Here is a 12507-nt window from a genome sequence, read left to right on the forward strand (position 1 = left end):
GTTTCTGCACTTGGCTTATAATCACATACACAAACATGGAGCTATTAATGGCACATGGATAAAGGTTGTCTTCCAGAAAGAGAATGGCTAAAAGGAATACAGTGAACATGTTCTGGTACTCAGCAAGTCAAGGAAGATGAATTCTAAATGGAATTATTTCAATCTCAGTGATAGTGCTACCAGTTAATAGATGCCAACTATTCTCACTCTAAAATGAGGTGCTGAATTAACTAGGCAGATCCTGCATAGAAAATATCTTAAATCAGGTTTTGTGACCTTTAACACTCACTCACACTGAAGGTATGAAAGTGTTCAGCTGAAATGGCCAGGGGGGGTTGGAGATTGGGTGGACGATTCCTCTGGAGTGAAGTATGCTATGAGTCACATGATCTCTATGGGCAGGAAAGGGGGTGAGGGAGCAAGCAATTTCTCTTTCTTTCAAGCCTCTTCACAAAGTCTTCAAAGTATCCTTTGCAACCTGAAAATGGCTAAACAAAAAGTGTCTACATTTTTGATTAACTGATTTTTGAATGTTGAACAAGTCGTGTATATCTGACATAAATCCCTCTTGGTTGTGGTATGTAATTCTTTTTGTACATTATTGGATTCATTTTGATAATATTTTGTTGAGGATAATTGCATGTACGTTCATTAGAAGTATTTATCTGTAGTTTTCATTTCCTACAATGTCTGTGTCTGGCTTTGGTATTAGGTTAATGCTTGTTTCATAATGTGAGTTAGAAAGTTTTCCATCTGTTTCTATCTTCTGGGACAGATTATAGAGAATTGGTATGATTTCTTAAATGTTTGGTAGATTTACCAGTGAAACCATCTGGACCTGAAGTTTGCTGTTTTGGAAAGTTATTATTTATTGAATTTCTTTAATAGATATAGACCTATTAAAATTATCTATTTTTTCTAGTATGAGTTTTGGCAGATTATATCTTTACAGGGATTTGTCCAGGTTACCTAGGTTATTAAATTTGTGGGCATAGAGTTGTTAACAATATTCCTTCATTATCCTTTCAATGTTCATGAGATCTGTAGCGATGCCCCTTCTTTCATTTCTGTTATTAGTAATTTGTGTTTTCTCTAATTTTTTCTTAGCCTGGTTGAAGGCTTTTCAATTTTGTTGATCTTTTCAAAGAACTAGCTTTTGATTTAATTGATTTTTTCCACTGTTTTACGGTTTTGATTTTTTAAATGTTTACTTATTTTGAGAGAGAGAGAGAGGGAGAGAGAGAGACAGAGACAGAGAGAGAGACACAGAGAGCGAGCAGGTGCATGAGCAGGGGAGGGGCAGAGAGGGAGAAAGAGAGAGAATCCCAAGCACAGAGACCAATGCAGGGCTTAATCTAATGAAGCTTGAGATCATGCCCTGAGCCGAAATCAAGAGTCAGACAGTTAACTGACTGAGCCACCTAGATGTCCCAAGCAGGTTATTTCAAATGTAAACACATTTGTGTTACACCCCCAGGTGTAAGATTTCTGTTTTGACCTGTGTGCTATTTAGAAATGTACCTTGGGGTGCCTGGGTAGTTCATGCAGTTAAGCATCTGACTCTTGATTTCTGTTCAGGTCATGATCTCATAGTTCATGAATTCAAGCTCCAAGTCAGGTTCTGTGCTGACAGTGCAGAACCTGCTTGGGATTCTCTCTCTCTCTCCCTTTCTCTGCTTCTTCCCCACTCTGGTGTGCACTCTCTCTCAAAATAAATACGTAAACTTAAAAAAAAAAAGAAATGTATCTTTAATTGCCAAGTATTTGGGGATTTTCCAGTTATCTTTGTGTTATTGATTCCTCTACATTTTGTGGCATGTTTTATTATTTTTTTTTACTCTCTTTCTATAGTATTTCTATCACTAATTCTTTTTAAAAAGACCAGTAGAGCCATAAAAACTCATTCAATATTAAATTCTACTTGGTCTAACACCTTAGAATGGATCAATTCTTTTCTAACTTGTGTATCTTTTCCTGGGGACCTCTGAGCTGGAATCTCACAGGCTTCTGTTTTCATCAGGCTCTATGCAATTGATACATAAAGTTGGACATGGACTTCACTTAATATCATTAGTTCTCTCTTCTGTTGGATCCCCAGTTTTCTGTATTTGACTAAGATGACCTTCATATTCCCCTCAGTTTGACTAAGCAGGTTTCTTCCTGAGTACAGGCCTTGACTTTACTTTCTCTAGAAAACTTGCAATTATAAATTCTTTGTCTGCTCCTTCAAGATGCAAATTTTCTAAAACTCAGGAATGTCTTTCTTATGGCCCTCTGAGCCATTTCTTTGAAATGTAATGGTCAAGAAAGAGAGCATCCCTATCTCTCAGTGCCTGTGGGTAGGTAGAAAACTAACTCTGAGAAGCAACAATTAACAAACACAGATGGCCTAATCACATTGACTAACTTTCCCCATAATGTCCTTAGGTACTTTTCACCCCAGCATTTAAAAATCCTCCCAACTTTTATTTCAGTGTAATTGAATTCAATTTCTCTCCTCTATTGCAATAGTCATGAATAAAACCTTTCGTGCCTGTTTAACTTGGAGCTGAGTTCAGTTCTCTACTTACATCTCTCTTCCCTACTACAGCAGTTAAGAAAATCTGTCTTCCCATTTTAACAATTGTCTGGTGCAATTTTTCTTAACAGCTCTCATGCCTTTTACTAGGTTTTCTCTCTTGTTTCTTAGGTTACAAATTCCATTAGTTTCTTAAGAATAGGTGAATGATGTTAAGTCTTACGTGTTTTCATCCACCTTTTATATTAGTTGATTGATATTTTGGCTGGATGTATGCTTCTTGGTTGAGGATGATTTTCCCTCAGAGTGGGTGAATATTTCTCCATTATCTTCTGGTTTCCATTATAACAGTTAAGGAATCAGATACCATTTTGTTTCCTGCAATTTTTTATGTAACCTGTTTTCTTTTTTTTCTGATTTCTTACATCTTTTCGTTTTAAGTACTGAAATATTTCATAAACACTGAAAAGTGTAGAGGGTACTACAGCAATATCATTATACTCATCACTCAGCCTCCTGAAATCTTCTGCTGCACTGCTGCTATCATTCTTTTAATAAAAATTTATACATATAAATGATGCCTTCTCTGTACTCCTCCTAAACGTTATTTCCTTCTCTCCTTCTCCATAGATAATTACTGTCATGGTTTTGGATTAGTATTCTCATGAAAAGTTTTTGTAGTTTTACTAAATGTTTATCTACTCATTAATAACATAAAATACTGTTTTCAGGTTTTAAAATGTGTATATTCATTCATGTAGAATCTAAAAACAAAACAAAACAAAACAAAATAAAACAAATGAATGAACAGACAAACGAAAAGCAGAGTCAGACTTGTAAATACAGAGAGCTGGTGGTTGCCAGCAGGGAGGACAGTGGTGGGGATCACAAAATGGGTGAAGGGGAGTGGGAGATGCAGGCTTCCAGTTATGGAGTGAATAAGTCATCGGAATAAAAGGTACAGTGCAGGGAATATAGTGAATGGTATTGCAATAGGGTTGTATGGTGACAGATGGTAGCTACACTTGGGCTGAGCGAGCATAATGTATAGAGATGTAGGATCACTATATGGTACACCCGAAACTAGTGTCACATTGTGTATCAAATATATACCCACGTAATAAATGGAAAATGAAAACAATAACATGTGTAAAACCTCTAACTTGTTTTGGTTCCACATGATATTTCTGAAGTTTATCCAGGTAGAAATAATCTTCTTTTAGGGGCACCTGGGTGGCTCAGTTAAGCCTCCAACTTCAGCTCAGGTCATGATCTCATGGTTCATGGGTTCAAGCCCTGCATCGGGCTCTGTGCTGACAGCTCAGAGCCTGGAACGGGCTTCGGATTCTGTGTCTCCCTCTCTCTCTGCCCTTCCCCTGCTCACGTTCATGCTCATGCTCATGCTTTGTCTCTCTCTCTCTCTCTTGCTCTCAGAATAAATAAACATTTAAAAAAAGAAAGAAAATCTTTTAATTTCAGGTTCTGAAGTACCTTGATGGGTTTTTTAAATTTTTTATTATTTTTTATTTTTATTTATTTATTTTTTAATTCACTAAGTTTTTTGAGCTTCTGGGGGGACTTTCAATCCAGGAAACTGTTCCTTCCATTCTAGGAAACATTTTCACATTTTATCTTAAATTGTTCCCTCCCCTCTACTTTTTCTGTTACTATAGAAATTTCTGTTAGTCAGACATTTGACTTCTAGGATTGACCTCTTTATATTCTTATCTTTTCTTTCCTAGTATTCATATATTAACATTTCTCTTTACTCTTTTGGAGATTTTCTTTACCAACTTCTCGCAGTGTTATATTGAATTGCATATTTTATTTTTAATATTTTGAATTTCTAAGAGCCATTTATTCTTCTCTAATTATTGCTTTTGTATAGCTAGTACTTTTCAATTCTTTCTGGGCTATAACTTTTCTTAGTTTTCTGATGTATTATTTTTTAAGAATTGTGTTTCCCACACTGTTCTTGCTTTATCTGAGTTATTTTTACTAAATAAATAAGTATATAAATAAATCAATAAATAATAATGATTAGTTAATAATTAGTTAAACATCTACCATGTGCCATATGCAACATTCCTGCCTTTATGAGTATTCATCATGTGGTAAGGAAAATGGACAAGGAATACATAAATATATTAAAATATCAGCATAGAAATTAACACACAGAGAAAAATGAATTCAAGTAAAGAAACAGAATAACCCAGAATTGGGTCATGGGAGGAGTTAAAGAAATATATCTCATATTATTTTGTGTCAACAGGGTCCTGATTGGAGTGTAGGAATGTATAGAGCCTTTCCTTAGAAGTCTGGTGATCTCTGGTTGTTCTTTCAGATCAAAGAGGAGAAACTAAAGCTTGTTCAGCAGTTGTTATGCATTTGTAGTATAGTCAGCAAGTACCCGTCACATATGATGACTGGGCAGTGCCTTCCAAATGCTAGATCTGTGTGGATCTGTAGGGCTTTGTTCTGGGTCTTCCAGTCTGCTATGGAGTAGAGACGCACCAGACCTTAGCATGCCTGGGCGAAACTGGAAAGGGGTTGCTGGTTTTGCTACACTGTATGCACCTTTTTTTTTTTTTTTTTTTTTTTTTTTAACTCCAGTATGCAGTCTTTAGCAATCCTCATGTGTTCAGAAATTTAGCTCATGCTTGCCTATATCTCAAAAGTCTCACTTGTCCAGAGGAGAAGTCTGGTTATATCAATTAAAGGAAAAGCCTGGGGCAGTCTAATTGCTTCTTGAACAGATTATTCAATCTACTCCCATTTTCAGTCCTGTACCTCACACAATCCATCTACTTCTAAATCCTGACTTTTGAAGATTTTTATAGGTCGAATCTATAAATTGGAACCCCTCTCTGCATGTTCATAATAAGTTTTAGGTTTTTCCACTCTGTTAAGTCACTTAGCAAATCCCCGTCTACTTTCTATCTTCCAGAAACTGATGACACTTCTTACCCTTCCCCTACTCCTATTCTCTTTTACTGTTAGTTTACAATTTTTTTATTCTTTCATATCACTTTGGAGGAGTTTGGGGATGAAATATAAGTACGTGAATAGCTTTAACCAGCAATCATTAACTGGAAGAATCCTAGAATTATCGTATATTCTCAGTTATCCTCCTGAGACATTTAAACAGAAAACTTTGTTTTTGCACATGCATTATTTTAACTACAAAATGTAAATTCCTTGTGGTAAAACAGACAAGAAAGTTCTCCCTGAAGTTCCCTTTTAAATGCAACAGAAATTTCTGTGTGAACTGTTCCACGTATAATCAATAGGTTATTTAATTCCTATATATTTTATAAGTTTAAGCTCAAAATTAAAAGAACTTCTGAGACAAAGAACAAGTCTTGATAGCACAAAATAAGACAGAAATCCGGAAACTGACTTGTGCATTCTGAATGGGTACATCTTGAAAAACATATAAAATAGTCTCATAACTGTAAGATTTAAAAGTTGGGAATCTAAAGAAAACTTCCATAATATGTTCAGATCAGTATAATAACAAAAGAAAAAACCACCCTTTATATCAATATATTTATTCATCTTCTTAGTAAGTCTCTAAAAAGTTCAGATTAAAGGACCTCATTATTGGTCATGTCAATTTTCAAAATAACAGGGTCTGATGTGTTACATGAAAGCTGTTATTAGCACTAAAAAGTTGTTTCTGACAAAGACTATATGCATTCAGGTCAACACAAAGAGCTTAATTGCTCAACAAAGAATAAGCATTTGATGGGAAAAAAAAGTTGAAAAGCAAATGAGAAACAGATACTAGTAACATCTCAGAATTTCAATAAAAAGCTAAAATTTACTTTCCCAGTTTTTTGGCATTTGAAGAAGAGCATACATGCATGTATGTGTTCCAAGAGTAAGCAATGGAGAATATATTGTAGACAGTAGAAGGTGGAGGGTGGGAGAGAAATTTTGAGTTTAAGTTTAAAAAATCAGAAATGTTGGGGCGCCTCGGTGGCTCAGTCAGTTAAGCGTCCGACTTTGGCTCAGGTCATGATCTCTCAGTTTGTGAGTTCGAGCCCAGCGTCAAGCTCTGTGCTGACTGCTCGGAGCATGGAGCCTGCTTCAGATTCTGTGTCTCCCTCTCTCTTTGCCCCTCCCCTGCTCATGCTCTGTCTCTGTCTCTCAATAATAAATAAACATTAAAAAAATTTTTTTAAATTAAAAAAAAACTGAAATGTTTTCTTAGATTCTTGGAGTTTTCTATTACTTAGTTTTTCTTTTGGAATAATAATATTGAAAACTGATATGTTCTCATGTCTAGACTGCAACATTATTAGAAAGGCTAGAAGCTGCACTTTGTAACAAATGGCAATTAGGTTATAGTTAGCAGCATAGTTGCTAACACATATTAAATTATTCGGTTACTATATGCAAAGCATTTTACCAGGCCATAAAAATGTGAAGTGATGTCAGATGTGACCCCTAACATTATGGGGCCTATTATCTCTTTTCGAGGGTAAGGTATAAAGAGGAAATGTATGAAAGTTCCTCAAAAAATTAAAAATAAAGCTACCCTATGACCCAGCAATTGCACTACTAGGTACCTACTACTAGGTAGGTATTTTTGTTATCTAAAGGAAACAAAAATGCTGATTTGAAGGGGCACATGAACCCCAATGTTTACAGCAGCACTATCAACAATATCCAAATTATGGAAAGAGCCCAAATGTCCATCGACTGATAAATGGATAAAGAAGATGTGGTATAAATATACAATGGAATATTGCTCGGAAATCAAAAAGAATGAAATCTCACCATTTGCAACAATGTGGTTGGAAATAGAATGTATTATGCTAAGCAAAATAAGTCAGTCAGAGAAAGATAAATATCATACGATTTTACTCATATGTGGAATTTAAGAAACAAAACAGATGAACATAGGAGAAGGGAAGGAAAAATAAGATAAAAACAGAAGGAGGCAAACCATAAGAGACTCTTAAATACAGAGAACAAACTGAGAGTTGCTGGAGGGGTGGTGGGAGGGAGGGTTGGCTAAATGGGTAATGGGCTTTAAGAAGGGCACTTGTTGGGATGAGCATTGGGTGTTATATGTGAGTTGATGAATCACTGAATTCTACTCTTGAAACCATTATTACATCATATGTTAACTAACTTGGATTTAATTTTTTTTAATAAAGTTAATTAATAAATTAATTTAAAAAAGAAGGAGGAAATGTAACAGTACAAGGAAGTATTTGATAAATACCTGAAGAGTGTGGACAATCTATTCACAGAAATTTGGAGAGTGTGATGATGCCTGTATACTCCAGTGGGACAGTGTCCTAGAGATGGGAATTCTCGCTGGGTCCTGAAAAGGGGCCCTTCTTAGATAGGCCCACAACCCTTGGGGTGGGGGGAAGATCTTTTTAAGTAGAGGGCCCAAATAAAATTGCAGAGCGATGAGTATTTGTATATTTAAGAACTTGGATATTTAAATAGCTTTAATTTTATGAGGGGAGAGTTTGTGAGAAGGAGTAGTATAACATACCATTGGAAGATCTTGACTTGGGACTAGACTGGGCAGGGTCTTAAATGCCAGAACAAACATCTGAGCTTATTGAAAGATGTTTGATCAACAACAGGACATCCGCACTGCCAAACATGAACCAAGAGGTACTGCAGTAAATTTAAGTCTCCTGTAGGATTGGGGCAGGGCAGTGCAGGCAACAAGAAGAGAACAGTAGAGGCACTGTTTTGAACAATAGTCATTATGGAGGTAAAGACTCATGCTGTAAAATTCAAATCCTTGACCTTGTTCACCCCATACCATTGTCCTGAGCTCTACAAGGCTCCAGGGAGGCAGGACCAAAATCACTGCTTTTGGCACTCAGAGGAAGAATGTGAAAAAATCAGCATTCTCCTCCTTTACTTTAAAACATACTTCTCGTAATGATATTAGAATAATGCCAGCAAGCACACTTAATGGAAAGAAGCAAGTTTTAACAACAAAAATACTCTGGGATGTCAAAATATATTAATAAAAGCATGCATATTTAGTTGTTAGGACTCAAAAAAGTAGTTAAGAAACCTTGTAACTGGGGCGCCTGGGTGGCTCAGTCGGTAAAGCGACCGACTTCAGCTCGGGTCATGATCTCACAGTTTGTGAGTTCGAGCCCCACAGCGGACTCCATGCTGACAGTTCAGAGGCTGGACCCTGGTTCAAATTCTGTGTCTCCCTCTCTCTCTGCTCATCCCATGCTCATGCTCTGTCTGTCTCTGTCTCTCAATAATAAATAAATATTAAAAAAAAGAAACCTTGTGATTGAATGATATTCTGTATTAACTGAAGATGCGGTAGTTGGGATAGTGGGGAAGGCTATATTTGACACCAAGAATCACTTTTTTTTCAATGAACTCTTATTTATTTACAGCCAATATACACTGGTTACAGTTTAAAATAACACCAAAGAGCATCACTCTACATCTTATTGCCAATATCTACATATGGATATAGGAATCCCTGCAAATTTCTTAAAAATTATCACCATCCATGGCTTGTTTCCTGTTGGTGAACTTAATATTCTAGCCCTAAATATAGCTGTATTTTTCTGTTAAAATATGCATAGATCTATGCAGATTTACAGATAAAAACCCCAATGCTAAATTTATCCTGGTAACATACGAAAATCAGTGAAAGCAAATTATATTGTTCAAGATGCCAAAAAGAAGCTGAGAAAATATGGATTTGCAAAGATAAGTAAAATTACAAATACGCTTTATTTAACAGGTTGAATGAATGTTGCATATGTAGGAATGCAGCCCACAACATAAGGAAGTTCTTATCTACCAGCTTCAAAATCCAAAGATGTGATTCATCCTACTATATGATGAACCTAAGGGAAGTAGATGGGGCATCAGATATACACCCGTGCCTTTTCTTTTAGAATCTTCAACAATGGGTAAGTGAGATTTGGATGCATATGGATCATACTACAATGTAAAAGCATTCCTGTTGTTAACTCCAGTTCCTAGTTCCTGTCATGAGTTATTCAAGAAAAGATTTCTACAAATATTTCTGAGAGCAGGAAAACATTACAGCCATAGCTCTAGAAACAGATCAGGAAAGTCCAGTGGAATTTGGATTGTTAAAATTTAGAGTTTTAAAAACAAATTGTGTTTATTCTCACTATATACGAAAATTCACTAAAGATTTAATATAAAATGTTTAATCATTGCTATTATATATTTTCATTTTTTTCTTGCCTTAAAGCAGGTTTCTCATGTCTGTGTTCCAACAAAGGCCATTATTTCACTTTTCTAAATCTTATCCTCACTGCCTTCTTAGTCCAGATAAATGTTTTATGTTATCTAACAATTGGTCTGCACTTTCTGCATTCTGAGCACTGCTGCAAAAATCTCATTTTAATAAAATCCTTCTCAATACCTCCTATTAACATCCTGTATATCTCTCTGCATTTAAATTAATACTCTTGGCTACTCCTTCTAAGAAGCTTTTCCTGATTAACTCCATTCCTTTTTGAGCACCACAATATTATACCTAGTACTTCTTTATATATGTATATGAATAGCAATATTATCTTGGTTAATTGCTTTCTTCTTATGGGTAAAGGAGTTTGTTAAGCCCCAAATATAGTCACTGTTCCTGCTCAAAAAATGCATATTAGCTCTCAGTTGAAGAAAAATTTTGCATCTGAACTATAGAGAATTTTGTTTTAACGTGATCCTTGTAACGTTCTGAAAGAGAAGGAAAGAGGGAAAGAGAAGGGAAGGAAAAGAAGGAAGGGAATATAATTCAATAAGGAAGCCTCTATACTAATGGTAAAGTTAATCGAACCTCCAGGCTCAAAAGTCCTATTTTTTTTTTAACCTTCTAAAGTTAGGACCCATCAGCTAGGAGTAGGATCTAAGTTTGGCAAAATGAGTCTTCTCTCTCTCACACCCTTACTAGCAGATGCTAGAGGCAGAATTTTCTCAGCTGGTTACAATAATGAAAGATCAACTTCTCACTGACTTTATAGTTTTCCATGTACCGAAACCTCTTCAGGCAGCTTTTCCTGCTGTTTTGTCACTTCCCGTTTGTTCCCTCCCTGCAGGTATCTTTTCCCATCTTGTGAGTGTTCCTTTCCTGTCTAAGAGCTTTAAAAAGTGATCTGCATTCACTCTAGGGGCTTAGGGAGGCAAAATAAAGGTTAGCTATTTCAAGAGACAATGTTACTGCCATTTTAGTACTAACCTGAAGGCCACCATTTCATCTGTTTATAAAGCACATTTATGTGGATTTTTAATTTGTATGGAGGCACACAGGTGCTGATGATATTGAAGGCTTGGAAACATTTAAGGAACACTGAAATGTTCTCCTTAATAGTTCCCCACCATTACTGCCAGTCAGTATCCCACCTACATATACAGCCCACCCCCAATACTGACACTGACATTTTCCCAAGGTCAGAAATTCTGACTTGGATAGCATCTGTGATTGCCTCCGAGGATGTTACTTTGTCATGAATTGAATTGGGAACTCAATCTCATTTTGATCCATAGTTCAAAATGTCTCCTGGCTAAAGTTGTTACCAGAGATGCTAACAGAGTCTTATGCTCTTTCCTTTCTTCATTCATTCTCTTGGAAGAGAAAGGTCATGAGAAAGTGACAAAAAAAAAATGGTAGCAAGATAGAAAAGGAGCCAAGTGTTAAGGTTATTAATGATGGGCTTCATAGTCATTTTTCAGTTATTGAGGACAGGCATAATTGGAGATGAAATTTACTAGTCAACAGGAGTTTTCTCTATAAAATCTCCATAAGTCTTTTCATCTCGAAGATAAGTATGTCTCCTAGTCTATTATAAATTTTGCAACTTATTGTTAAATTTGAGGCCATACACACTGCGAAAAAGAAAGGAGTAAAGTTTATGCATTCAACAACATTCAGAGGTAGGGATTACTATCCTCATTTAACAGAAGGAAAGAAAATGAGACTGAGAGTGCATTTATAACTCTATTAACTTATTTTTTATTAAGGATAAAACTAGATTTCAAACCTATTTTTGTCTGACTTCATGCACTCTCATTGGACCTAGTTGCCTCTCAAGAATTTTTTTTTTGTCACCCAATTGATCATTGCCAAAACATGATATTTGGTATTCTTTAAGAGAATGTACTAGAATAAAAAATGCAGACACATAATTCATACAACTTACTTCAAAAATTTCCAAATGCTGCTCAGAAACCTACTCAGCGCTATAAGACCTTGACATGTCCTCTTAAGTGGTTTGTCAGCTCTAATCCAAAATTCATTGTACCTTGCATTTATAGAAGAGTTATATTTGCCATGCATTTGGATGATGAAGCTTTTAAAGATATTTTAGTTTATAAAGTTACTCTCATGAGAGAATTTTTTTAGGTGGTAAGATTTGTTTCTTGTCTAGTGTTATCCTGGCAAGTACATAGATCAATACCGCTTAGAATTTGTGGAGACAAATATAAATAAACCTCTAAGTCTAAATAAAACACCTTTAAATATATATACCTATTTCATTTGGATTGCTGCCAAAATGCTCTTTGCAGCTTTTGTAACACACAAGGCCAAGAGGCTACTGGTAGAAAGGTCGCTGGCGAGAAGAAAACATTAAGAAACAGAGAAAAATACTTATCATCACTTTTATAGAAAGAGAGCACTTAGTTCCTTAGTCTCCTTTAGGAAGAGAGGATATTGTCATCAGAAGTGTAAGGGAAGACAGAATTAGAAGTTGGAGACACAAATAGGGGGAAAGAAAGAAACACTTCAATCATTTTGTTGCAATGTTGGAGAGTTGAGAGTGGCACCTTAGTTCATTAGACAGTAGTTCATCCTAGAAATGGTGCTGATATTGTAGCTGTATTCCCCACAACCTAGCTCTATCTAGAAGATGTGCTTCCTTCCAATTAGTTTTTTTTTCATTTTGCATACAAAAAGGAGGCATCCTTTTCAAAATATCATTTTCTATTTATTGATGATTATCTGA

The 12507-nt window shown here is 35.7% G+C and overlaps 1 protein-coding gene across 6 annotated transcripts in view; it reads right to left on the bottom strand.

Annotated features, from left to right (window-relative positions):
- Positions 1 to 12507, bottom strand: part of NKAIN2 (sodium/potassium transporting ATPase interacting 2) — a 987194-nt gene that overhangs the window by 173665 nt on the left and 801022 nt on the right. The gene's annotated exons all lie outside the window — the stretch shown is intronic.

This window comes from Panthera pardus, unplaced genomic scaffold (assembly GCF_024362965.1).
Source record: "Panthera pardus isolate Hobbes unplaced genomic scaffold, ASM2436296v1 HiC_scaffold_17, whole genome shotgun sequence".
Taxonomy (NCBI): domain Eukaryota; kingdom Metazoa; phylum Chordata; class Mammalia; order Carnivora; family Felidae; genus Panthera; species Panthera pardus.